This window comes from Papaver somniferum, chromosome 8 (assembly GCF_003573695.1).
Source record: "Papaver somniferum cultivar HN1 chromosome 8, ASM357369v1, whole genome shotgun sequence".
NCBI lineage: Eukaryota > Viridiplantae > Streptophyta > Magnoliopsida > Ranunculales > Papaveraceae > Papaver > Papaver somniferum.
The window spans coordinates 128,462,539-128,468,538 of NC_039365.1; positions in this window are offsets into that span (position 1 = coordinate 128,462,539).

A 6,000-nucleotide genomic window follows, 5' to 3' on the forward strand; every position below is an offset into this window, starting at 1 on the left:
CTCTTTTCTATTCTAAGGTTTTCTCTTCTGATATAAAACCATTCAAGAGTTGTTGATCATAAACCCTAGGTTTTGATAGACTTCAGTTTATGATCGTATACCAACACTTGTTAGTCAAAATCGGAAGCTAGAAAGAAAACTTCGATTAAGGTATCTCGTAAAAATCCTTAAGAAGTTTTAAACAAGATATCTCTAGATTTATTCTAGTTGTTCTTGTTGTAAAATTATTAGGGTTTTCTTAACTTGGAAATTGATCTCTGGAATCACCCAAGTTTACTTACGGAAATCAGTTTCACGGACTCCTTGTGTGTACGTATACTAAACCCTAATCTACAAGTTTGTTTTGATATATCTTTTACCTGGTAATTGTTTTTGTCAAAATAAACACAAGATTTCCAAAACCTTGATTCACATCTAAAGGGAAATCAAACCGGTGTTTTGTGCAAACAAAATATCAAATCGTATCAATCATGTTGGTGTATCTTCTAAAGAGAACTTTGGGTTCTGCTAAAAGATTTGTGTGAAGAGTTCCTAAAGAGAATCGGTATTCTGCTAGGAGTTCTATAAGTGCTGAAGAAGGTATTACATCTAGTCTGAATAGGTAGTAGGAAATTGGTGTAACAACTTTTAATCAGTGTGTGTTTATTCTGAACTAGATCCCGGGGTTTTTCTGCATTTGCGGTTTCCTCGTTAACAAAAATCTGGTGTCTGTGTTATTTCTTTTCCGCATTATATTTTATTTATATAATAGAAATATCACAGGTTCTGTGTTAAGATCAATCAGTTCTTGTATCCGGCCTTTGGGTTGTTCAGTGAATTGATTGACACTTGAACATTCGTTTTTGGTACCGTTCAAGTTAATCCTCTTATATTCAATCGGGCTCGCAAATTCCTATTTGCTGATTGCGGATTGAATTAAGATATAGAGATATAAAACTCTTCGATATACTTTTTATAGATTGAGTCTAACTGTTGTTTGAGGGTGAAAACGGTTTCTGATGATTTCGGTAATTCAGCGTGAGTGGGTGAGAAATTGAGTCTAAACCCTAAACAATGTACTGCAGGGAGTACTTTAGATTCGAGAGATCAATCTGTACAACGGCCTAAACCAAGAAATGGTCGTTCCAGACTTGCTTCGTTCACAAAGTGAAGGATAATGGTTGGTTTTGGGGAGGGAAGCGAAGAGAGTGTTGAGACCAGAATAGTTAATTCTGGAAGAGTAGTTGTTCGATGACTTGTATCAGAAAGTGGAAAGCTAACAGATGGGAAAGCTAACAAATGATTTCTGAGTGTTGTATGCTCCTGACCAAAACTTGTTGTTTGGTGGAAATAGGTGAGACCTATTTATACAAGTCGCAACGAAACGTACCCTGGTCTCGTAAGAATTGGAAACGGTTTGAGTAAATGGAAGGAAACGGTAACGGGTAACGCCTGGAATTGATGTTTCCATAATGAAGGAAACGTTTCACCATTACTCCATGTATTTACTAACCGCCTCATTCTTATGACACTTTCTCGTAACGGGCGTAGTGCACGCTGCACGCTGTAAACCGCCAAACCAATACCCTAATGAGCATCCCCCGGTTTGTGACATGTGTTGATGTCTCGATTGTTTTCGTGGAAAACATGTAGCATGTTGCTGTTTTTTGGAAAGTTGAGCTTGGGAGACTTGTCGACTCGGTGGTGACCCTCGATGGTCGAGATTTTGCATCTTGAGAGGAAGGGTAGCCGTTGATTATTGCAACCCTTCGTTTGGCAGCCAGCGGCATGAACGCATGGCCGACATGGCTTTGGCATAGTTTAGGCGTGGCCAAGCTAGGATTTTGGCATAGTTTAGACGAGGCCAAAAACTAGGGTTTGGCGTTTGGCCAAAGGTTGCCGCGCGTTAGCTAGCGACCTTGGATGGCTAAGATCTGCATCTCAGATGGAAGGGTGTCCATTGATTGTTGCAACCCTTCATTTTGGCATCCAGCGACATGAAAGAATGTCCGACATGGCTTTGGCACGGTTTAGGCGTGGCCAAACCTGGATTTTGGCATAGTTTAGGCGCGGTCAAAAACTAGGGTTTTGGCATAGTTTGGGCGCGGCCAAAATTAGGGCTTGGCGTTGGGCCAAAGGTTGTCGCGCGTTAGTTGGCGACCTTGGACGGCTAAAATCTGCATCTCAGATGGAAGGGTGGCCGTTGATTGTTGCAACCCTTCGTTTTGGCATCCAGCGACATGAAGGAATGGCCGGCATGGATTTGACACGGTTTAAGCGTGGCCAAACCTGGATTTTGGCATAGTTTAGGCGCGGCCAAAACTAGGCTTTTGGCATAGTTTGGGCGTGGCCAAAATTAGGGCTTGGGGTTGGGCCAAAGGTTGCCGCGCATTAGCTGGCGACCTTGGACGGCTAAGATCTGCATCTCAGATGGAAGGGTGGCCATTGATTGTTGAAACCCTTCGTTTTGGCAGCCAACGACATGAAGGAATGGCAGACATGGCTTTGGAACGGTTTAGGCGTGGCCAAACCTGGATTTTGGCGTTTTTGGCATAGTTGGGCGCGGCCAAAATTAGGGCTTGGCGTTGGGCCAAATGTTGTCGCGCGTTAGATGGCGACCTTGGACGGCTAAGATCTGCATCTCAGATGTAAGGGTGGCCGTTGATTGTCGCAACCCTTCGTTTTGGAAGCCAGCGGCATGAAGGAATGGCCGGTATGGCTTTGGCACGGTTTAGGCGTGGCCAAACCTGGATTTTGGCATAGTTTAGGCGCTGCCAAAAACTATGGTTTTGGCATAGTTTGGGCGCGGCCAAAATTAGGGCTTGGCGTAGGGCCAAAGGTTGTCGCGTTGGCTGGCGACCTTGGACGGCTAAGATCTGCATCTCAGATGGAAGGGTGGCCGTTGATTGTCACAACCCTTCGTTTGGCAGCCAAGGGCATGTGGTAGGGCCCACATGGCTTTGGCACAGTGGTGCGGATGGCATGGTTAGCATGCCTTGGCACAAAAATGTGACTGGCATGGCATGCCATTGGCACATGTGGCATGGTTGGCATGCCTTGGCGCGGAGATGTGGCTGGCACGACATGCCATTGGCACATGTGGTGCGGCTGAATGGTTGGCATGCCTTGGCGCGGGAATGTGGCTGGCACGGCATGCCATTGGCATATGTGGCATGGTTGGCATGCCTTGGCGCGGAGGTGTGGCTGGCACGGCATGCCATTGGCACATGTGGTGCGGCTGGCATGGTTGACACGCCTTGGAGCGGAGATGTGGCTGGCACGGCATGCCATTGGCACATGTGGCATGGTTGGCATGCCTTGGCGCGGAGTTGTGGCTGGCACAGCATGCCATTGGCACATGTGGTGCGGCTGGCATGGTTGGCATGCTTTGGAGCGAAGATGTGGCTGGCACGACATTCCATAGGCACATGTGGTGTGACTGACATGGTTGGCATGCCTTGGCGCGGAGATGTGGCTGGCAAGGCATGCCATTGGTACATGTGGTGTGGCTGGCATGGTTGGCATGCCTTGGCGCGGAGATGTGGATGGCACGACATGCCATTGGCACATGTGGTGCGGTTGGCATGGTTCGCATGCCTTGGAGCGGAGATATGGCTGGCACGACATTCCATTGGCACATGTGGTGCGACTAACATGGTTGGCATGCCTTGGCACGGAGATGTGGCTGGCACTGCATGCCATTGGCACATCTGGTGCGGCTGGCATGGTTGGCATGCCTTAGCGCGGAGATGTGGCTGGCACGGCATGCCATTGGCACATGTGGTGCGGCTGGCATGGTTGGCATGCCTTGGCGCAGTGATGTGGATGGCACCGCATGCCATTGGCACATGTGGTGCGGCTGGCACGATTGGCATGCCTTGGAGCGGAGATGTGGATGGTATGGCATGCCATTGGTACATGTGGTGCGACTGGCATGGTTGGCATGCCTTGGTGCGGAGATGTGGAATTAGGGTTTAGCGTGTTGAAACCCTAATTAAATATGCAGTATGTGTGATTGTCACGCTTGGCTAGCATGCGTGGCTGGCATGTGCGGAGATGATGCCAGCCAGCACTGAGTGTTCTGCCGTGGAGTATAACACACATATATATATATAAAGGTACCCCGGTAATTTTACGTAGGCGTGTTTGAATGGTTCAATAAATGTGTTAGTGGTGGTAGTGGCATCATGTCAGATGCAAGGTTTTACAATTTCTAACCCTAGGCTAAAAACCACCATCAACATTAAGTCCCCTTCTTAGCTCGGAACAGGGGCATTGTTGCGAGGTAAGCATAAGATGGTGACAGATGAGGACAGAAACGAAACGCAAGTCATGAAAGATGGTTAGGAAGATTCGTCTAACCTTTTTCGAGAAATAAGGAGAATCCGTGATCCTTGCATTTGGCGGCTTTGCGTAAATTCTGCTTGTAGCACTGCAGGTTAGGCCGCGAAGTGGTAGAGACGATTGCTGGTCGGGATTCATACTGTTGTTATCGGTTTGGAAGGGATCTGTCATCATTGGTCGGCTTGGAATGAAGCCGCCAGCATTGGTCGGCTTAGAATGGAGCTTTCAGCATTGGTCGGCTTGGAACGGAGCCGCTTGCGTTGCGCAGCTTAGAGTGGAGCTATCTTGAGTTCCTCGGAAGGATGACGACTGGCTTAAGTTCCCTGGAAGGATGACGACCGGCTTCAGTTCCGTGGAATGATGGAAACTTTGTCTAAATTAGAGTTTGGCATGCCGAAACCCTAATTAGCGCCCTTTACTAGAATCGCTGTAGAATTCTCGTACGGACTCGGATATTGATGGTCCGCCTCTCCATTCTGAACGGAAAAGAATTTCCTATCTCCCACGCGGGAATATTTAGGTTTTGAGATCGTTCGGGAGGTGAAAACAGCTCGACAGTAAAATTCAGGAGGAATGTTGCGGGCCCGAGGTGGCATAGTCGAGCCCAGTCACCTATTCCCGTTCATGGAGCAAGAAGGAATCTTCATTCTGTTCAAACTCTAGTAACTCCGTCTGCATGAAAAGAGGTATCGACCCTATTCTGTTACTCGTCTGGATCTTTGCTTTCGTCTGCAGTGTCTCTCCAGTGGATTCCAAAATTTACCAAAACTCCACTGCATTCTTGGGATGGATGGATGGATGAAATATATGCTCGGCAACGATCATGTCAGGGCTAATCTTGGAGATTGTTGTTGCGTTGTAGATCCATCCTTGACTTTAGGTTGTTCAGTTTCTGGACCTTCTGATCACGATGATTGATATGTTGTGGATGATTGTATGGTAGAAATCTTCCGAAGACACAGGATGAAATAGATGAGTTGGGAGACATTTTTTTGCCGATGTGCTGCTATTAAGTCTTCAAGGACTTTGTTCCAAGAGACATCCTTCGAACCAACTTATGAATCTTGGACTATCGTATGGAATGGGATGCGGTGAGAAGTCCCCAGTTACATTTCTGTTAGATCCGATGGCATGGACGAATATGTGAATGTATCTCTGTGGCGTGCTTTTGGAGTTTTCGATGCACATGTACAACTTCATGTTGAGAAATTCCCGCGGCTCGTAAAACTTCGGCAGTGATGATGTTGAAATCAGAAATAACCAGGTTGAGGGGAGTGAAAGCGTCTCATGCTGGTAGTCCCCATATGTATCCTACTTTCATCGCATCTCCTTGAATCCATGTCCACGGGATTTGATAAAAGCTTATTGTACTCTTCTGGATGTGACGCTGGGATGCACATGGACGAAATATTCTGGATAGCGAAGAGGCGGGAATGAGAGAGTTATGTTGTTTATCGTGGCTCCCTCTGTTTCTTGAAGAAAATTTTTCAGCCGCGTCTCTGGAGTTATCTCATGAGTCTTTGATGGTCGTCGGGATGGACTGCGATGAGCAGTCCCCAGTCGCATTTTTCTTTAGTTTCTGAAGTTGTTTTCCTCTGAGCAGGCTTGGGATCCGCCGCGGCCTCGTAAAGTGTTGAAGGCGTCTTCTAGACAGAGAGGTGATGATATTCTTGCGCT